Source organism: Sander lucioperca, chromosome 1, assembly GCF_008315115.2.
Source record: "Sander lucioperca isolate FBNREF2018 chromosome 1, SLUC_FBN_1.2, whole genome shotgun sequence".
Classification (NCBI taxonomy): Eukaryota; Metazoa; Chordata; class Actinopteri; order Perciformes; family Percidae; genus Sander; species Sander lucioperca.
In genome coordinates this window covers 912847-936404 of record NC_050173.1, presented here as the reverse complement: position 1 = coordinate 936404, position 23558 = coordinate 912847, and the positions used below count along the sequence as shown (strand labels likewise).

Below are 23558 nucleotides of genomic sequence, written 5' to 3'. Positions count from 1 at the left end.
AGGGACCTTGCCGGGCGAAGTCCTGTGGGTCTGATATACGTTCATTAAGTCATGCTACTAGCTACCGCTACCTTTACCTACTAGCCGATAGCTGGCGGCAGTTTGGGAACAGAGACATTAATAACGTTACATCTACGTTACATGCTTTACAGTATACAGCGCTCGTATGTGTCGTAAGATAATACACATGATGAACTACTGCTGACTTCCTGTTACATGTTAACATACTCAATTTCCCCACAGGGTGGAGCTGTTGCCTAAGCAGTGCAACAGGATACCCTGTAACACACACCTTCCACTTTATCTCCACTTCATCTCTATTTTAGTTTATTTAACCTCAAATTAAGTTTTGTCAGTTACAGTGAACTTGCATATAATTGTAAGTAAGTCTGGAACACAACCCCCTATAAAAATTCTTAGCTTTCAGCAGCTACTCAACAATGGCTGAGAGTTTTGTATTTATTAGTCAGTCTGTTAGTAGTCTATATCGACGACGGTTTATTTACGGTGCTGCGGGAAAATCCGCCGGATGTCCCTCATTTTCCGCTTTCTTTGTGTTAACTTTAACCTCCGGTCGGATCGAGCAACATCAACTCAAACAATGTTACAGGCTGAAATTGAATTGTGCAACAAGGCAGGCCTGCTTGATTCGTTTGGGGAATGATTGTGAAGATTTACAAGGAATATAATATAATACTACGACATTTACATTCTTACTGGGACATTGTGGGACCTATTGGCGGAGATTTGCTATGGACAAAATACACACGCCGATACACTGGTTAGAGCAAATTACATTTAACCAAGTGTCCAGCTAATAGAAATAGCTCACATTACTGTATTATGTGAACATCTAACTTCTCTAAAGCTAGTGCGTAGTTTCTGAATTCCCCATGAGGGATTCTGAAAAAACGACAACAAAACTGATGGCACATCCACATGATACAAGCCTTCCGTGATCGCGCACCACCCCCACCCCTCTTCCACACAGTTGCTTATAACCGAGGAGGACACAGAGGATTAAAAAAAATGATGGACTCTTCAGGAGAGATTATTATCTTGGACGACACCATTTTCTGGACATAGCCATACAAGAAATACAGAGAGAGTTTGGTGGAGCTGAAATTCGTAATTAGCTTTGTATCAACTCATTTGGCAATGGCTTGAATGAAACAGACTTTCATTAATATAAAAAAAGTTAGGTACTAAAGCTTACATATTGTATTTTTTTTTTTTGTGTGGTGCAAATGTTCCTATAAAACAAATTCCTTCCCAAGCAGAGCCACTGTCACTGTGTCCGGAGCTTAGCGCCGCCCAAGACAATTGTGATTGCTTTAAAGAAATTCAAACAACCTCTGACTGTTTTTCTCCTATCCAGGAGGGTATGCTCCTGTTGCCAGACCTTCCTCTGGTGCACTGTGGAAATAGGTCTGGCAATGCAAGACTAGTCTGTGAGTGGGTTTGTCTGTCGATCCACCACTTTGGTCCTGAGTGAAATAACTCAACAACTACTGGATGGTCTGCTATAACCCTTTACACAGACATTCATGGTGCCCAGAGGATGAACCATTGGGGACTTTACCTCAAGTGCTACCACAAGGTCTTCATTGTTGTCTTTTAGTCAAATGTCTTGATTTAAAATCACTTCAGTGATCCCTTAACTTCTCATCTAGCGCCATCATCAGCGTCAAACTTTTCCTTTGTTCAAAACTTTGGTTTATGACCAAATGCCTTCTGGGCACAATAACTGGTGTACCTGATTCGCTGGATACTGAAGATGTGTTTTTATTGACTTCAGTGAAAACAGAGGGATGGCTGGTGCGTCAGAGAGTGAGAGAAACAGAGATGCAGGGGGGATGGAGACAGTGGATATCTAGATGATGAAGTTGCTCTCGATCAATCTGCCGTCCGTCCCTTGGCCTGAGAGCACACGTCTCAATCGATTGAACCTGCAGAGTTGTGTCGCTGCTTCTCCAATACATGCTTTAATAAAATGGCAAAAACTCATAAAATGAGTCATGGCACATGCTTCACACCTGCAAGTTTTAAAGCAGCACACAATCAAGCGCCCATGCAGGCACACATCAATAAGACAGTGCTATAGTGTTTAACTCATTTTTCATTCTGCCTAGCAGTTTAGATTGGATTCAATACAAACTCCTATTGACTGCTCATACATGGCAGGGGTCAACAGTAAGTAACATCAGCAGGGCTGCAAAGGTTCCCTCCCACATACGTAGAGTCTGATTGTGAAAGTTTAAACCTGTATTGAAACCTGTGTTGTCATGCATTGGATTAGAGCAGTGGTTCCCAACCTTTTTTCCTTGGCGCCCCCCCTACTTATGTCTAAGAAAAGCTGAGCCCCCCCCTCCGAAACCGAAGTTGAGGTAACTTTCCCTTACTTTCTTTTTTGATATAGAGGAGTTATCAGCACTTTTTATCTCACGTTTCTCCGCCATGTTTCGTTCATAAAATAGTGATGCCGTGGCGGCAGGAAAAACGAGGATGATAGCAGCTAGCAGCTGACCTGATGACAGCAAGGGTCCCAGGTTAAGAGGTCCCGGAGGTTTGGCCTACTAAGTAGCCTGCCTACAAGTTTAAGCGAGAACAAAAATATATAGTTTTTATACAGACTTTTGTATACATTATATATTTATCATAATTTGTTTAACATGTGCAAATATTTTTTTTTTACCTCAACCTCAAACCAGATAAAGACTTGCGCCCCCCCTGTGATTTTTGCCGCCCCCCTAAGGGGTGCCCGGACCCCAGGTTGGGAACCACTGGATTAGATAACTTTAGGCTTATGCAGTAGGCCTATTTGCTGACAGTCTAGGCTCAGTTGGAGTAAGCAACATTACAGTGAGATATGATGCATATGGGAAACTATAAGCTAATCAAATGGCAACTCCAATGCTTTTTAAACTCACTCACAGTCAAACACACTTGTTATGCTACATGGTGCTATAGAATGGCCCCTTCTTTCTCTGTGAATTATTGTTTTGAAAATTACAAAGAGCATTCTAGTTTGAGGCTGAAATCTAAAGAGAATATCTGCCTATTACTTATATATTTAAGTAATTATAGTTTTTCCTACTTTGTTTAAAAAAAAATCCCATCCACACAAGCAAGGTTAAAGGTCCACATAAAAATGCAAAAACGCGCTATCAAGCACTGTCAAGAGCATGTCAAACCAACAGGATATAACGCTAACCGTAAAGCCATGTTGGCCAATCAGAAGCCTGAAGTTCCGGTACACTGTAACAAATTGCTGAAAAAATACTGGATATTTTGCACAGTAGTGTACCGTTTTCCATTAATACAGTTGAATACTGTAAATTCGGATGTCTTTGAGAAACAAAATATTAACGGCAAGCTCCTGTAAATTCTTACGGTAAAAAGCAGTATTTCTTTATTTTTTACAGCAAGCTACCTATAATCTTACGGTATAATATAGTATTTTTTTTTCTTTTTCAGTTAACTTTAAATCAGACTTGATCTTCTGTCCGTTTAATAGTTCATCTGAGCAAAATAAAAAATTAAATGAAATTAAAAATAGGCCTACACATCAGTGTTTTTATTTAAGAATGAGGACACAATAACAAGAAGATGAAGAATTAGTTTTCATCCGGACTCTTAAACTGACAGCACCAAACTGGATGGAGCACTTGAGGCATCACCTGCTGCTTTCCTCACCGTTCTCTCATCCATCCTGTCCCCGTGGCTTTCTTAAGAAGGTAAATATAATCTTGCAAAAGTCAGCATAATGCTAATGTGATTTTGTGTTGGATTAACATTTTATTGACTGTTTTTGCCGAAAAGATTGAGTCAAAAGTATGTGCCGCACGCTAGTATACGTTACTCTCATTTAGCAACTATGTGGGCAAAAGTTTAGCTTTCTGTTGAAGCACATTACTTAAATTAGCATAAGTTAGCTTGGGCATTTGATTTGTTATCAGATCTAGTTAAGATGGGCTACAAGGTTCTATTTTACCATTTGTTGTTTTACTTTTTCAAGTAAAACGGTTTATGGGAGTTTATAGGGAGGTTGTGTTATGCAGGGTGTATAACACAACAGGGTGTTAGGCAGGTTGATGCAAAAAGCTAAAAAGTAGCTTCACATATGCACTAATGTAATATACAGTAGCTAAAAGTTAGTTGACTAGTTGTTGATGTAATGTTTTTTTTTTCTTGAGAGAGTATTTTAAAGATTATTTTGCTGTGAAGGCTTGTAGTGAAAACATGATAACTTGCAACATATGTGGTAAAACCTGCAGGAATACATTTGCACATGTCAGGCACATGCAAACTCATAGTTGTGTGCCTAATACATCTTTCAAGTGTGGGTTCCCTGAATGCACAAGAGCTTTTTCTAAGAAAGCATACAAGCTATATTGCTCCTTCCATCCTCCACCATTCAAACAATAATTGAACATTATCAGGAAATACATGACATCAATCAGTCTCACCTACTTTCCAAGCTTAATGAGAAGTTGACATCACTTGGACTTTCTTCGCAAACTGCTCTTCTTAAGTTGACAATAGACACCATGGTTGAGGAGCCTGATACAGTCTTCAAAGTATCTATATGTTGAACTTTGCCAAAGATAACGTTTCCCAAAGATAACAATGTTTCCTAATGCCACCTTCAAATCAAAGTTTATAGATACTGTAATAACAGCTAATCTGTTGTAATCTTGAATCATGAATGTTTTGTTTCTCATAAATAGTTTAATGAATGAGATCATTCTCTAATAATTATGAGACACAGGGGTCATTATCATAAAAAGACATCTTCATTTTTTATACAATTACTGTGATAGGGTTCCATATTAAATGCAAATGATCTTTACTTACCATACCTAATATCCTATATACTTTCTCTATTATTACATTTTAGGCACCTCATTGGGATTAATCCTGAGAGAGGAAGAAAGTTCAGCCAGGGGAAGGTGGTGCCAAAGAAGATGGGGAAGCTGGTCCACAAAAAGGCAAAATCTGTCTCAGATGTCCAGGTTCATTTTTGGACCCACCATTGTTGAGAGCCAGTTTGATATGTTTAATTGTTATTGTTAATGGAATGTGTTGTGCACTTGTCATAGTTCAAGAATCAATTCTGACAACCAAGTAGTAATGGTGTTTTTATGGATTTTGTAGATACTAAAAATGTTCAGCTTTAATAAATGCCTAATATTGTAAGGCCATCTCTTGTCTGAGCCATTTCTGTGACAGCTATTTTCATTTATTATTATTATTATTATTATTATTATTATTTATTAATAATATTTCAGGGGTTTTCATTTTTAAATGTAAAACTTTTAAATCATTAGTTTATATCACTTTGAAGATCACATTCTATAGTTTTACAGTAATAAGTTGTTAATGGAGAATACTGTAGGAACTGTAAAATAACAGTATAATTGCAACCAAAAAACTGACAGTATAATACTGTAATCTTTATTTTCCATACAGCACAGTACTGTAATATTTTTACAGTACTAAACTGTTGTTGTAGATCACAGTAGGTACACTGTAGAATAACAGTTTCAAGCTGGCAACTGTAGCTGCCAGTAGTTTACTGTAATTTAACAGGAAATTTTGTTACAGTGTAGGCTAACAATATAGCGCACCGAGGAAGGGGAGAGTCATATCTGTGGACTGATGATAAAGTTCAGTTATTCTTTAATGTCATACTTCAATACCAAATTAGCAAAACCCAGGAAAACCTGGCAAGAGTTTTTAAAAAGGTTAGGTTTCAGTGACCTGATACTGCGTTTGCGTGTGGACAAACGGCCAGCCGCATAGAAAAAGCTACAGTTTTGAAAAATACCTGTGTTCATGTGGACAGGGCCTTAATGAGATGGAGGTGTCTTGAAACAATATTTTTGGGGCATACACAAAGTTGGGAAAAATAAGAAAGTGAGATGAGAAGCTTGATATCAACGTCAAGTCTTTGTGTTAGGTATAGACCTGGAGTCATAATGTGGATAACCCCTGCTTCCAGTCTTTGCTAAGCTAGGCTAACCACCTAAAAAAATATGCCTACCATATCAGTACACAAACTGAAATTTAAAAACAAATGTTTTTTTTAAAGGACTAAATAAAAGGAACTATTTATTTATAATATAGAAAAGTAACACACACCAAGGGTTGAAGTGAAGTGGCGATCACTGGAAATGGACTTGAAAGTAAGAAAAAGTGTCACACGCTCTGGCTCCCTATGCATTTCTCTATTTTATTTCGATATGCACTGATGTTGTACAGGCCACACACTAGTCACACATCTGATGGTGATTAGATAATCATGTTCTACCATTAGGGTGAGAAAAAAACAATTAAGAGGCCTTCAGCAAATCAAAGCAGGGTTTTGATCGTTGCAGCCATCACATTACTTCAAACTAAATGACAAGAGCCACTATGTTTCATTCTATAAGGTACCTCTACTTATTGGATGTTGTGTTATGATTTTCATCTCAAACTGATGTTTAACCTTTGCTGTATATCTAGATTTTTTTCAATATCTATGTATTTTTAATATTCAAACATTGTATATAACATTGACATTTTTATGAAACATAGTGGCTCTTGTCATTTAGTTTGAAGTAATGTGATTGGCTTGAAGTTTAGCCTATACAACATCAGTGCATGATTGTAGATTTTGAAGGTCTGAGGGCCGAAACATTATCTAAATAAAATAGTGAAATGCATATGGGGCCAGAGTGTACAGAACTGTTTTGTGAAGCGTCTCCTGGTACTGAAGAGCACAGGCTGCCAGATACAGTCTGTGACGTACAGTATTATGTATGTGACGTTAATTGGGTGTGTTACGTAAGTAAGTTAAAATAACTCAACGTTTCCTTTTGGTTTTACACGGGACACAAACAGCGGCCTCCTGTGTTTGTTTGACCCATCCATCCACCCAGACCACTCCCAACGTGGACTTTGTCGCTCTTTATACTACATCATCTCACAGTGGCGTGGTTGAGAAGTTGCTGAGTGTCTATTATTGCTGTGGATGGGTTTACATTGGAGTTAGTTGAAAGCCCAGTCCGTCTCATACAGACACTAAAGGGGGTCTTGTGCGTCAGTAATAGATGCTGAGGGCTACTGAGACAAGCTGCCGTATTTGACGAAGTTGGCAGTGAGAACGGGTTACTAAAACACCCACCTCTCTGGGGACACCATATATTTAAGGTTTCATTTGTACCTTCCATCATTTTATGACAGGAACTCCTTTACAAAAAACCCACAACAACAATAAAGATGAGACGCTAATCTATTGATAATAACATGTGGTGTTCACATATGGATGTAACTGTTCAGGCTACTTGCAGTCTGTGAAAGTTCCAAGTCCTTGTTCAGACTGCCAGCCCAAATCCATTTTTGGTATATCCAGATTGATTTTAGAAAGTCTAGACAGCAAAAAAAACACATTTAGATTTATTTGCAAATTGGATCCCCCTGGATAAACCCTTATTTTACTATTTACTTAAATTTATTTTATCGTTATTAATACATACTGTGTGTATATGTTTATACTTATATTGTTTATATTCTTTTTATCCTTCTTATATTTGTATGTGTGACATGCTCCAACAACACCATGACAAATTCCTCGTATGTGCAACGTACTTGGCAATAAAGCCCTTTCTGATTCTGATTCTGATTCTGGATCCATACCACATTTGGTGGTGGTTTGAATGCAATAAACAACCTACTCCCTCTTTCCGATTTTACCTTTCACAATAAAAGCCCGACTTAAATCTACTCCGAGCATTTCGTTAAAGAGGCAACTCAACAAAATAGCTTAACATTACTTGCAATGCGAGACACAACAATGACGTCAAGTCCAGAGTGACGGAAGTGCTGAGCAGAAGCCGCTACTAGCATATCGGTATGGAGGATAACATGGAGGAGAACAACAGTTGGTTCTGCACCACGACTTGACAGCGCAATTGGAGGGCGAAAATAATGGACCTCCATTTTTTTTAATCTTCCTCGCTAGAAAGCCAGGTCACCAGCGTAGCGACACTGATGCCTACGTAGTTACCACATCAACCCATGCAGATCTGATCACTTGGAAATAACAGTAGTAGTGCAGACAGTCTCTCTTAAATATCTGATGTTGTAAATAAATTGGATTTGCCTGAAGTCTGAAAATAGCCCAAAATTCTTCAGGCCCTACATTAGGAGGATGTGATAGCTGTTGTTATACGCTACATTATTGTATATTGGGTTTCAGACGCTAGATGTTCCGACAAGTACTTAATTTAAAGCATACCAAGGCCTTTAAGGGGCCCCTGACCCCTTGAGTCTCTGGGAGTGGTTTGGCCCACTTAGTAACCCAACATTGTTCAACTTTTTTTTTAGCAGTGTCACCATAGTCTGCATTGCATATGTTCACCTCCTAGTATTCCATTCTAACTGAAGCCATATCTGACAGGAAGTATGATTTGTTTGTTTCCAAAAATGTATGCATGAGTTTGTTCATTAAACACGATTCTACCATGAAATGTAGACAATCACTAAATCACTATAGATAGGTGAAAAACAATAACACTGCTTTGTCCCACTATAGCAGTTTCTATGTTTTTGGTCCATTTTTTACCCAGGAAAGCTTTGCTGAGTGTGCACTCTACTTTTCAGCAATGTCCTGCTTTAAATCCATATTGTTACAAACACAGCAGCAGACAAGAATACATATGCCTTTTCAGGACCTGCTCCTAATCACTTGCATACAAATTCACCCCATTGTTTTCAGAGTATACCCAGTTAAGATTCCAGTTTGTACACCATAAGCTGGCCTCTGTGGTAGCACAAATTTACCCCCAAAATACCTCATACAACCCCACTTGAAAAAATCCAAAGTATCCCAATATGTGACGAGAGATCACAAGCCGACATTTTAACCCTCGTGTTGTCTTCCCATCCACCAGGAATTTGTTGTCCTTCCGGGTCAAAATTTGAAAATGTTTTTGTCGTTTTTCAATGCATTTGACACTTTAAAAAAAGTTTCTCAACGCCTTTTTTAAATTCATGGTCAATAAACCTAATTTAAATGACATTATACCTAATTCTTTAGTTAAAAAAGCAGAAATTATGAATTGCTTTGACTAATAGTTGAGATCAGAAGATGTTGAGTGAATCACAGACTGGTATCTGTCAAAGTTTAGTCAGGATGCTGTTTTGAAACCATTTCAACATTTTTTTCAAATGCTATGAAATAGAATAAAACACCCAAAATTCAATGAAAGTAATCATTAATTGTACCTGTGAAGAATGTTGTGTGGGTTCCATAGAACGTGCATGCATCCATGTTATTTTGGGGGCAATTTGGTTGTAAGAAACCCATATTTCTGATATAAAAAACTTAAAAAATGTGTCAACACAAGGGTTAAGGGGGTCACAAGTATAGGCTGAAATTGGGAGGCGGGGGGGTGGTCGGACACACACCTCCCCCAGAAATATCATTAAAACCATGCTGTGTAATTTAAATAATATATACTTCAAATAAGTGTGTAAGTAGCAAAACAATACAAACACTAACGGGGCAAAAGTCCCCCCTCCCTTGCCTCACAGTGGTTTGGTCCACTGCTTGGTTTTCTCCCTTTTACATTAATGTACACAGAAGTCTATTGGGACTCGTGGGAGTGATCGAGTTGCGACAGTAAGTAGGCTGGCAAGGCCGTTTTGTTCACACAACAAGAGTGTGTGAATGAGACATTAAGTTGTTAAATTTTACTAATTTATTGTCCTTGATAGGAGGCTCAGTTCTGTATCAGAGAAAAGAGTCACTTCATTCGATGTTTAAAGTGAATAAATTAGTTTTGCCAGCCTACTTTCTGGAGTTCCACTACTACACATATCTATTCAACTGTACATTGTTGTATGTATTATTTGTGTCCCCTTCAATAATTGCTCTTAAGAATTTTTTTGTTTATTGTCCCCCCAAGTGTTCACTGATCACAAAAAGAAAAGGTTGGATACTGCTGCTCTGCAATGAACTTGAACTCGTCTAAACCTCAATTCCCAGGAATCCTGTAATGTGATGTCACTAAACTTCACAAATGGTCAGTGGTGCTGTATACCAGTCATTCCCAACCAGGGGTAGGCTACATGTACCCCAGGGTGTAGTTCTGATGTTGCCAGGTGGTACATGGAAAAATGGTTGAGCCGCTCTACTAATTCGATTTTTTTTTTTAATTATGATTTCATTAAAAGAATAAATCAGCTCTAACATCTGAACACTACATGTTGCCGTTATGTAAGGTGGCTTGCAAACTACGTAGCAAGTGAGCACAGAAGTTCAAACATGAAGCTAAAAGTAATGAGTAAACAGTAGAAATAAATGGCTAAAAGCAATGACTAAACAGTTCGCTAAATGATTTGTTAAAAGTAATGGAGAAATGGTTGAAACATTCAGCTTCACTACCAAGTATTAGTACTGCGATTGCTGATTAAACCAACCTAAATAATGCATGTTCAACAAGTACGAAAAAATTTACTTTTATTTATAAAGAATAGTGTTAGAACATACATTGAAAATCAATGGTGGGGTACGTTCATCTGACAGAGCTGTGGGGGTACCTCCCACCAAAAAGGTTATTATAGGTTAGTATACCACAGTAATGTGGCTGCTTCCAGCTTTCCAGGGGAGGAGCACTTGTACACTGCTGTTCAGCAAACACCTGTATAAAGACTCTTCCCTACGAGCACTTCCGGTGTCGTGAAGAAGTCTTATCTCATCTCCTCCGTATTCTTTCTCTTTTTCCCGGTAATTTTACCACGCTACTTTACTCGGAATCGTTCAGCTAGACCACTAGAGTGTAACTTTTTGGCCTCCTCTATCAACAAAATGAGCGCAAAACTGTCTAGCAGAACCAACAAAACTACGTCCCACGCTGCACCGGCGCTAGCCAAGGCTAGCAGCAGCAGCAACAATGATGCTAACGACGGCGCTGACAGTCACGGTGATCACCTGAGGAGCCTCCTGGGTGACATCTGCTCCGATGTCGCATCAATGAAGGAAGAAATCCTGGCGGAACTGCAGAACTCGGTAACTGCCTTGAATGCTGCTGTCTCTTCCAAGAGTCAGAGAATTCAGGATATAGAAGACGGCCTATCCACTGTTGACGGAGAAGTTGGTCAACTAGAATCTGACTACTCCACGCTAAAGACTGATTTGGAGAACCGGTCCCACCGGCAAAATATCCGTGTGGTTGGAATCCCCGAGAAGGCTGAAGGGAGCCAACCCACCGTGTTTATGGAGATCTTTGGTGCTGAGAGCTTTCCTCGCAAACCTGAGGTGGATCGGGCCCACCGCTCACTTAGACCACCTAATCCTTCTGGCCCACCGTGAGTCACGATAGCTCGATTGCACCATTTCCAGACTAAAGAATTATTACTTGGCCTCTCTTGTAAACGGGCCGACATATAAAGGAAACAAGATCAGTATCTATCCGGACTACAGCGCGGACCTGGCTCGCAGACGGGCTACTTTCATGCTAGCAAAAAAACTACTCCATCAGACGGGACTGAAGTTTTCACTGTTACACCCAGCCATTTTCCGCTTCACGTTCTAGACTGGAGTTCAAGTCGCCACAGGATGCATGCTCTTTCATCACAAGAAACATCCTGCCTGCTCTGAAGGACACCATTGAGGAATACACTGCTCCGGCCTAAACAAGTGAGTAACGGATGACTAATGTAAGGTTTCTGGGGACGAGCCTACTGAAGCAGTGCTTGTTCTAATGTTATCCCTAACATCTGTGTTTTCAAGCACTATTTTTGTGTTTTTTATTGTTATTTGTTTTTAAATAATTTGTCCCCCCTTATTACATTGCATAGCTCTTCATTAATTAAAGTGTAACTCTCGCCGAAATGCAACCTAGGGTCTTTTTGTGAATGTACAGGAGTCAAACTTTCGTTAAAAAGCATATTTAGGTCGGAATCGCCACTTTTAAGATTTACCGTATTTTCGTTTTTCGGTCAAATGGCCTTTTGAATGGGAGTGCTAGGGGCACTTTTATGCTAGCCTCAAAATAGCTATTTTTAAAACACTAAGAAGGCTCGACACAACATGAAACTTTGCTCCAAGTATCGCCAGGGGCTCACCTTAACGAAAGCAAAAACAACATTGTTTGTGTACACAGAGTTTACTAAAAAGAAAGGTTTTGAGCAACTCACTGTAGCTGTTGTTCTTCCGGTCGCCGTCTATCGAGCCAGTCAAATTAGTCGAGGGAGGAGAGTAAAGATGGAAAGTTCCTAAAGCTTAGGTCCATATACGGATAATTCGTTGTTTTGTCGTTAGTGAAACACAATATTGACCTTGCAGTTGAAAAAGGAGCCTCATATAAGAATGACATTTCCTCCTATGGAGTCCGTTCATTCGCATTCGGAGATCGCCTATTTTTGACTGGGAAAATGGCGGATAGCGTAAACAACAACTGCTAATGTGAGTTGCTCAAAACCTTTCTTTTTAATAAACTCTGGGTACACAAACAATGTTCTCAATGCTTTTGTTAAGGTGTAGAGACCCTGGTGATACTTGGAGCAAAGTTTCATGTTGTGTCGAGCCTTCTTAGTGTTTTAAAAATAGCTATTTTGAGGCTAGCATAAAAGTGCCCCTAGCACTCCCATTCAAAAGCCATTTGACCATCCATCCATCTTCTTCCGCTTATCCGGTAACGGGTCGCGGGGGTAGCAGCTCCAGCAGGGGACCCCAAACTTCCCTTTCCCGAGCCACATTAACCAGCTCCGACTGGGGGATCCCGAGGCGTTCCCAGGCCAGGTTGGAGATATAATCCCTCCACCTAGTCCTGGGTCTTCCCCGAGGCCTCCTCCCAGCTGGACGTGCCTGGAAAACCTCCCTAGGGAGGCGCCCAGGGGGCATCCTTACCAGATGCCCGAACCACCTCAACTGGCTCCTTTCGACGCGAAGGAGCAGCGGCTCTACTCCGAGCTCCTCACGGATGACTGAGCTTCTCACCCTATCTCTAAGGGAGACGCCAGCCACCCTCCTGAGGAAACCCATTTCGGCCGCTTGTACCCTGGATCTCGTTCTTTCGGTCATGACGGCCATTTGACCGAAAAACGAAAATACGGTAAATCTTAAAAGTGGCGATTCCGTCCTAAATATGCTTTTAAACAACAGTTTGACTCCTGTACATTCACAGAAAGACCCTAGGTTGCATTTTGGCGAGAGTTACGCTTTAATGGTCGATTATTTTGGTCTATTATTTTTATATTTTTTTATTCTCTCTATTCACAGAGACTGACGGTGGGCCACAATGTTAGATAGCTCTATTTTAAATGTATTGGCCCTGTTTTTACTCTCTTTTTCGCCACTTAAACAACCATATTTTTTTAGGCTTACTAGATGGTCGCTGTCTTCTGCCATTGTTTTTGTTGTCATTAAGGTTAATGTATTTTATTTTTATTTTTTTCAATTTATTTCTTGTCTGACCTCTACCTTAGGTGGGTTACAATGTTTTGGAGGAGCTGCGAGATGTTAGAGTGGCAAGTTCAATGCACTCCAGGTAAACTAAGGTTTAGCTGTTTAGTGCACCTAGTTTGGGTAGGTGCCTATAGGGTGGGGGGGGTTAACATTCCTCTTGGGTGTTTTTTACATGATGTTATTTGTCTGTACCTCTTTATATTGTCCCCTTTATGAGTAGTACTTGGGACAGGAAAATTCAGTTTACCACATGGAATGTGAAGGGCCTGAATAATCCCGTCAAAAGTACTAGGGTCCTAGCCCATCTTGCATTTCTCCAAACTGATATAGCTTTTGTTCAAGAGACGCACTTACGTACTATAGATATAGCTAGGATGCTAAGTTGCTGGGAGCTGGGTTGGAAATATTTTTCATTCTAAATTCAACACTAAAGCCAGAGGTGCTGCAATTTTTATACATAAAAATATCCCTTTCGAAGCCAACAGAGTTATTGCTGACACAAACGGCAGATTTATAATTGTTTTCGGGCCAGCTCCTGAGTAGACGTGTGTGTCTGTGTGTATGCTCCCAGTTGGGATGATAATAACTTTTTTAATAACTTTTTTTTCCTCTCTCCCGAATGCTGATGACCATGCCCTGATAATCGGTGGAGACTTCAATTGTGTTGTTAAGCCTGAGCTGGACCGCTCCTCACCCAGACTTGCTCCTCTATCCAAAATGGCAACAATGGAAAAATTACCCAACTGTAAAAGCCTTCTCATTCTTCTCTTTCTATACCTATTCCTGTTTTGACTTTTTTCTTCTCGATACCAAATTTATTCCTCTCACCAGCCGTCCAGTGTATCATGGTATAATCATTTCTGACCACGCCCCTTTCACTTTCAATCTGGTTTTTCCTGACAGTCCTACCCCACCCAGATCATGGCGCCTTAACCCCCTCCTATCGGAGGCTGATTTTGTAAAATTTATTGAGACCCAGATCATGTCTTTGTAAAAACCAATGCTTCAACCACTATCTCACATTGTACCTTTTGAGAAACTTTAAAGGCTTATTTAAGAGGGCAAATCATTAGTTATGCAGCACAGAACAAAAAGAGACAACTGGCTAAAATTAGGGAGCTTTCAGAGGCCATTGCCAAACTGGATAGCAAGTATGCGGCCTCTCCCACTCCAGAAATTTACCAGAGGCAACTCAGTCTCAAAACAGAATTGGATTTGGTGTCAACAGCGCAGGCTGAGCAGCAGTTCCTCAGGGCACGTTATTCCGTATTTGAGTAAGGGGACAAGGCAGGCAGGTTTTTGGCCCATCAAGCCGGACAATCGTTTGCAACCCGGAGAATAACTCAGATAGAAACATCTTTAGGCACTGTAACCTCCAATCATGAACAAATTAATGGTACATTTGCTGACTTTTACAAAAAACTATACACTTCTCTGAGTGCAATCCCAGCCCTGCTGAAGTCGAACAGTTTTTTCAAACCCTGCCCTCTTTGAACAGTGAAGTGTTGAACTTGACCGTCCGCTTACGCTGCTGGAGATTCAAGATGCTATTAAATGTATGCAATCTGGGAAATCTCCAGGGCACGATGGACTGCCGGTTAAATTCTTTAAAAGAAATTTGGCTGGCCTGTTACCCTTACTCCTTGCCATGTACAATGAAGCCCTATCTTCAGGCCATCTCCCGCAGACTTTGCGACAGGCTTCCATTTGTTTGATACCAAAGGATGGTAGAGACCTTACTCTACCTGGTTCATATCGACCTATCTCATTACTGTGTGTCGATTGCAAGATCCTCACAAAATGTCTAGGCATCTTGAGAGGGCCCTCCCACTCCTTGTTTCACCCGATCAAACTGGATTCATGCAGGGCAGGCATTCTTTCTCCAACACTCGTCGGCTCTTTGACATTATCTATTCCAAGTCTAAGACAGTTATGCCTGAACTTGTGCTATCCTTGGATGCTGAGAAGGCGTTTGACCATGTGGAATGGAATTTCTTGTTTGGTGTTTTACATAGGTTTGGATTTGGTGCTAATTGTATCTCATGGGTTAAGTATTCGTTACTGTATTCGTTACTGTATTCTTTCCCACTAGCCTCTGTCCGTACCAGCGATGACTCCTGTGCCTATTTTTATCTTTTTAGAGGAACTAGACAGGGGTGCCCACTGTCCCCGCTACTCTTCAACATTGTTATTGAGGTCCTGGCTGTCTCTCTTCATCAGTGCTCAGCTTTTGAAGGAATATGTAGAGGGGGTATCTCCCACAAAGTATCGCTTTACGCGGACGACCTTCTTCTATATCTGTCTAATCCCAATACCTCTATACCCCCCATTCTAGCTATCTTGGGACAATTGGGAAAACTGTCGGGCTACAAACTCAACCGGGAAAAAAGTGAACTTTTCCCAATCAGTTCCCCAGCTCTTAACATTCCATCTACCATATTCCCTTTAATGACGGTTGGTTCGCATTTCAAATATTTAGGCATTACCGTCTCACGCTCTATCCAATTCTAAGCTCAATTTTGCCCCCCTAATTAAGAAATGTAGATTAAATCTTTAATGTTGGCGCAGCCTGGCTCTGTCTGTGGTCGGTCATATTAACCTGATAAAAATTAATATTGTGCCTCGATTCTTGTACTATTTTCAGAACATCCCCATTTTTATCCCCCTGATGGTGTTCTCTCAACTTGATAAGTGTCTTTCTAACTTAATTTGGGGTGGTAAGCCGCCGCACACTCGTAGAACAGTTATGCAAAGGCCCAAACGTTGCGGGGGATTGGCTCTACCCAACCTACTCCATTACTATTGGGCCAGTAACATTCAGAGGGTTATTGAGTGGGTTCTGAGTCACTCTGACCCTACAGCTCATGTCTGGATGGAGTCTCAGATGGCCCCTGTACATTCTCTGGCCACCTCCCCTCTCGCTCTCGTATCCAGTGTGCGATCTGACAACCCAGTAGTTCTTCAAACTGTTAAAGTATGGTCCCAGTTCCGGAATAAATTCGGCTTGCAGAGCCCATCCCTGATGGCACCCATCTTAACCAACCACCTCTTCACTCCAGCTAAACTTGATCTGGCTTTCCGAGCTTGGCATTCAAACGTAATTTGTCTCATTAAGGACTTATATATTGATGGAGTGTTTGCCTCATTTAATCAGTTATCAGAAAAATTTGCTCTGACCTCCGCCAACTTTTTTTGCTATCTACATATCAGGGACTTTGTGAGGAAGGGCTACGCTCCCTTTCCCAACAAACCACCCTCCACCATCTTAGATCAAATTCTGTCCTTGAATCCTAATCAGAAAGGCTGTATTTCTCAGATATGCTCTTTAATAAATCATCTGGACATGCAACCTTTGGATAATTTGAGAACCCGTTGGGAACAAGACTTTGACAACCCTCTTTCTGAAGATATGTGGGAGGCAATATTAAAACAAGTACATAAATCATCCCCATGCTGTAGACACGGTCTCATTCAGTTTAAAATAGTTCATCGCGCCCACCTCTGTAAAACTAAATTGGCAAGGATATATCCTAACATCGACCCCACTTGTGAGAGGTGCAGGACAGCTCCAGCGACGCTGTTTCACATGTTTTGGGCTTGCCCCACCCTTCTTGCTTTCTGGCACGCAATATTTGCATCCCTAAGTGAAGCGTATGGCATCACTATTGATGTGCATCCCATGGTTGCCTTGTTTGGTGTTAATGCAAATTGGCCATCCAATATTCACAGTGTGGTTGCTTTCACAACACTTCTGGTGTGCCGCCTCATTCTTTTAAACTGGAAGGGGTCTAGACCTCTGTCACGCTAGCTGACTGAGAGATGTATTGTCTCACTTAAAATTGGTCAAAATAAAATACACTCTGCAGGGAAGCAAGTCCAAGTTTTATGAGGTTTGGGGTCCTTTTTATGTTACTTTGATAACTTGAAGGATATAAAAGACTGGGATGACCAATCTTAGAAAATAGGTGACACCTTTGGTTTAGTACGGTCTTCTCTATCTGACAGGATGATGACTTTAGGTATATCTTTTTTTTTTATTCCCTTTTCTTTTTTGGATAAGGTGTACAGTATAATGTTTGTCTATTTGTTTAATGGTTTAAAATTATTTTTTCCCTTTTTGTAACCACAAGAGGATGTTAGGGTGCGTTGGTTGTAGGTTGGGTGGGGATCTGTTTTTGTTGTGTAACATCTGTTAAATACCAATAAACAGAACTTAAAAAAAAAAAAAGACTCTTCCCTACCAGTAATCATTGTGACACTAGGAAAAAAGAAAAATCTATTCGGTTGGATGGTATGACCTTCTCTGCTGCAGCTCAGCTTAGTGATTAAGACTGATTAGACAGATGTGTGTTTTACATTAAAAAATCTTATCTAGCGCAGCTGGGATTATTATTATTAGAACGGGTAAAAGACTAGATCACAAAACAATTTATAAACCTTGGCATGGTAATTGCTGCTGTGAGCAAAAACAGAGCAGGTGCAGCTTCCTCCACTTTTATACCTAATTTATTGAGACTGTTTATGTAAATGAAGTCCAGGGAGGCACAGTGGCACAATGCAGCATTTTACTTAAAAACACCGAGCGGACTGTGATTCCCCACGCCAGAGGACCAGTGAAGAGAAATGACACAGGGCTAACAGCAGCCAGCCAGTGTTCTGCCCTTTCTTCAGACTGGCCAATCAATGTTGTCTCTTTCAGTACATCATTTCCTCACTTGACATTTAGTTGGATCCCTGCTCTAATCAGATACATTATGTAAAAAATCGGACTTGAATGTTGGTGTCCGTTACAAGTTGCCACAATACTTGTAGGTTTGTGTTACAAGTCATGTCACATAGAATCAGCAGCTTACTCGATATCCCCATATGTATTATATTATCCTCAAAGCCGCAATAATCAATATTTTTATATTTACGATTGATTAAATGGCTATGTGTAATAAGAAAAGGGTCACTCGTAGTGACGGACAGAAAATTACAACCCAACCCTGCAATTCCCTTCAGCTCTACAGAGCATTTTAGCTAAATGTTTTGGCATCCTGTCTGATCTCATTAATCTAATTCAAGGTAATGAACCCCATGTACACTATCTGCTCAGCACCAAGCAAAGTGTGAGAGAGAACATTTAGCAGCTAGAGGTGTTGAGTACATGTACGAACAAATCGTAATCAGCAGGTTGTAGTGGTGGAGACCAAAGCAGAGCGAAACGTACATTCCTCAGGTGGACAAAAACACAACTTCAATATAAATGCCAAAGTTGCTTTGTGTCTGTACAATGTTTGCTAACACGTTATCCATATCAATTTTATAAGGTGTTAATAAGAGATGGAACAAAGTCAGTGTTTTGCATGTCACCAGTAAGTCTTGGCTATGAAGTCCCAAGTCAAGACCAACAAGTTCCAAGTCATCCTGGTCTGTGCTGCCAAATTTTCCTCCTGTTAGCATGGTAGCATGATTGGCTACTGTCAGATTGATATACCAGTCAGGAGAAAGAAGAGTTAATTTACTGCACAGTTTTTATAACATCATTTTTAATTTTTTGGCTTTAGGGCCAAATAGACCCTAGTGTAGTGTTGTGTTTGTGGTTTTCCCCACTGCTCGCAAGTAGCCAAAGATCAGTTACTGTATGTAGCTTTAATATGTGCAGGCCACAGATGATGAATAATTAGGTATGTATATATTTATTTTATTTATTTATATAAGTTTATGTCATCCATTATACAGACAACTTAATGCAAACACCAAATTTCAAGTCTGAAATGAATGAAAAGGAGCAGAAAGAAGATTAATCTTATATAATCTGTTCCTCTTTCACAAAACAAACATTAACAAAACTATTAAATAATAAAACTCCCCCCACCCCCTTATCAGCCACAAAAGAACAGAACAAAAACTGAATTTACACATTTCATATTGACTCAACATATTTGCTTTAATTGTTTTTTTAAATAAAAAGTTTGCTTTAGATTCTTTGGTTTCACTGTTGAGATTGTTCAACGTTCCCTCAGATTGGTTCTGTATCTCGGTTTTTTGAATATCTCAAATGTCTGTGTATATTGCATGTAGTATATTGTGTTGGGGTTTAAGACGCAGGCACAGTGGTGCAGTAATTAGGCATTAGGGATGTTTCATACGGTATAATGGGATTTGCTGCTGTAACTGTGTCTTGGCTAATCTCTTTTGCATCTTCATTACGTCCTGAAGTCTGCTGGAGCAAGAGTAATGAAGCAGTCTGCAACAGATCGGAGATCAGCTTGACTTAAGCCGGGATTCATTAGACTATCATGGTCAATAAAGTTCAGACTATCAAAAGGAAACATTCTCCTCTGAAAAATAGGAATAATATCTTCGTCATCATTATTGAATGGATTCAGGTGAAATGTGTGAACAGTTTACAGTTTCTTGGGGAAATAATTGATTCTACAATAGTACACATTATGACAGCATTATGATGGCAACAAGTGTGCTGATCAGATTCTAGAATTGCTGGATGCAAAACTAGGCTGAAGGCTTGTAATAATGATGTAAAGACACTCAACACACAGTCAATAAACATATTTCTTTTTGCAATATTCATTTTGTTTCTGCTCTCCAAATGTTAAATATTCTGTTGCTGTGGCATTTTTCTCCTCTATGCTCTGACTGGATTAATTTATATTCAGGGGAGAACATTAACAATTGCCTTTGTCAACATACAGTAGTTGATAGGAGTTTGACTCAGTGTAGCTCTTAAAACCAGACAAAAACACAAGTAAATAGAAATAATTAAACCTAGAAGCGCACTCAGAGAGCGCAGAACTCCGCCAAGGCATGCCCTATCTCACAATGTTAATGCAGTGTAAATTTTCCCATTCGGGAACTAATTTTTCCGATTATTCTGACACCACATGAATACAGCACAAGCACCCTATCTTGACATTCTTTTTTTGTATCCGCCCCATGATTTGAATCTGCTCCAAAATTGGATGGGTTCTAGTGATGGGACAACCGACTCTTTTACGCGAGTCGGTTCAACTGGACAGTCGTTGGTTGGCCTACCGAGTTAATAGATTAGTTCACGTGCCCTCGGCGGGGGGATTGCGCGTTTATTTCCCCAGCCAGTAACCAAAACACCGCTTGATTACATTAGACTCGAGCGGTTGCGGTTACATTCGGTCTCGACATACTATTTACACACTCATACTGACCGACACTAGACTCTTACTGGCCACGGTTACATTCGGTAGCCTGGTGCTCGGTCTCCTCGTGACAGTCTAACTACCATGTAGCAACATTCACTTCTAACATTTAACTTAACATAACTACCAAGATAACATTATGTGTATTTGTATGTGATATAATACGTTCCCCTTGGTAATGTAGCCTATGAATTTCCATGAACACAATTCTAAAATGCACGAGACATAAAGGCTTCTGGGATCGGTTGATAACTCAAACTTGCCAAGAACCTAGACACCCGTTTGATTACATAGACTCATGCAGTACCCTCGGTTATGGTCCTTACGGTCTCGTTCAGTAGCCTGGTGCGCGGTCTCCTCGTGACAGCCTACCTACCATGTAGCAACATTCACTTCTCTAACATTTAACTTAACATAACTACCAAGATAACATGACGTGTATTTGTATGTGATGTACTTCCCCATCGATAATGTGTGAATTGCCATGAACACAATCATCTAAGATGCACCAGAAACAAGGCTTGGTTAATAACTCAAACTTGCCGAGAACCAAGACACCGCTTGATTACATTAGCTAGACTCGAGTGGCCGATTGCACATTACAACATTGTTACATTCGGTCTCGTTCAGTAGCCTGGTGCGCAGTCTAGGTAGCTCATTTCCTGATGGATTCTACCACCACCACTCCAGTGGAGGCGCTAATGAGCTAAATTACTACACACACAGTAGCAGAAAAATACCAGCTACACACAACGGCACAAATGAGGTAAAAGAAAAAAACAGGACTGAGTCGGTTCATTGACGTATGGCACTCAATTCTCCCGGTTCAGTGACACAAGTCGGGTTAATTAACCGGCTCTTCGGTCACGCGCCAACAGTTTTGTTGTCATTACTTAATTTTTCCTCATGGGGGCGACAGAAACTACGCACTATAGCTTTAACCTCTGTTGTACTCTAACAGCTAAAAAACACAAAGCAAATTATATGACAGTATCACATGTACAGAATCCATGGCACCTCCAGCAAAGCCATGATACGCACAAATATAAAAACAAACAAGAATTGCACCTCTGCTATAACCCTCCAAGATCCTCCTCAGTCCTTAGAGTTACTGCAGGAGGGACACCCAATTATTGTTTGATCATTTTTGTTTTTAATTAAAATATGTGTGGTATATACATTAACATGAATCCAACATATTTTTTGCAAAGATAAATTGGCCTATTCGTAAAAAAAAAACCATTTTATTTACACAACATTGATGAAAGGCTTACTATTACTAAGGTAGCCATCCACAAATACAGTTACGCTAAAGTATTCTATGCCTTCCACATGTATGTTTAACATTAAAACATGATATATTTATGAATATCCATTCATCCATTTCTATCTATCCGGCCCAGTTTAATATGCAACTAATTATATATATATATATATATATATATATAGTGGGTCCTTGCTCCATCTTCCTTTCAGCAAAGGGGTCTTTGGCCTAAACAACGTTTAAGACTCCTGCTTTAAAGACTATTGAGTTGAGCACGCCAGTTCTTTTGTCAGGACAGTAAGAAAACAGAGACTTTAGTAAGAAAATCTAAATCTAAATAAAAACAAAAAACGAGACGGATATGTTCATCCCATACCTAGTGGAAATGACACCCTTGGGTACACAGGTATGGTGAGGTGTAGGGTTCTCTGGAGTTTGAAGTCCTGCGTTCGAATTGCCAAATTTAAACTGTGAGCACCAAAGTTTCTGTATGCTATATTGAGAAAGCACTTCACTTCAGTTTATTTTCATGTGTAAAGTTGACAATTTGTCCTGAGGGTGGTGCCAGGAAAGCTCATCCTGTCACAAACCGATTCAAATGAGAAAGCTACTAGTAAGCAGCCAAAACGTGAATAGCGGCAGCTGCAGACCAGGCGTTAGCCAGTATCTGGTAGAGAGAGAGAGGCAAAAAGGAGAGAGGGAGGTATGTGTGTCTGTAGCTCTGTTTCCATCCACTTGTCAATCGAATTATCTGAAGTTCGCTAAAAACATTCATGCGAATAAATAAACCGGTGAAAGTGTGTTTCCATCCAACGGCTTTAAAGCGAATAAAAACCTGTGCGTAATGACGTCACATGCTCTTTTGCTGTCAAATTGGTATATGGAATAGATTTGAGTCATTTTAAGGCGTTTCCATTCATTCTCGCACTGAATCGCACAACATTCAAGCTAACATAAGCTAAAATGGGTCGCGCCGTCTACCTACAAATGATTAATATTGATTTATCATCAAGCTATAATAAGACAACGCTATCAAAACACCGCTATGATGATGCAGATGCACGTAATGCCAGACGACAACTATCTAAAATGGCTTTTATATTTTGCTCGTAAATTAAATTTGAACTCTCGTCTCCTTGTTCGTCCACTTATATCTGTCTTTCTTGTTGTCTCTAAAGAAAGCGGAAATTACCTAAAACTTATACTTCTTGTTTTCTATGTTGTATGCAACAATTAAATGACCTAAAACGTAATCGCAATTCATTATTTATTCGACAAATAACGTTTCCATCAGCATTTATCGCATAAGCTGTTTAACAATTAAAAGAAAATGGATGAGGTCGAACGTGCAAACTTTTTGTCCATATTCGGGAAATTCAATTGAATTTGAAGGGTAACTACGGTTTATTTCAACATGGACCCTGTTTTCCTATGTTTTTGTGTCTAAGTGACTGATGGGAACAACAATCTTTGACATTGGTCCAGTATTAAGCAAGATCGCTGCAGTCGGCAGCGGAGAAACAAGCTACAATGTAAGTTAACAGGGCAATTGTCCAGCTTGTATTTTCCTTCACAAAAGTGCTCGTTTTGCCACTGACAGGCTCAGATTAATATTCTAAGTGTCTGACAACATTATGGAAAAGATCCCTTCAGAGATAGA

General features: G+C 40.0%; 1 long non-coding RNA gene across 1 annotated transcript; it reads right to left on the bottom strand.

Moving 5' to 3' along the window:
- Nucleotides 1–2683: 2683 nt before the first annotated feature.
- LOC116042186 lies at nucleotides 2684–22894 on the bottom strand. The gene is made up of 3 exons (XR_004103139.2): nucleotides 22884–22894; nucleotides 17063–17066; nucleotides 2684–2796 (listed from the first exon to the last, which is right to left on the bottom strand). It is a non-coding gene; the product is annotated as an uncharacterized LOC116042186 (long non-coding RNA).
- Nucleotides 22895–23558: the final 664 nt, after the last annotated feature.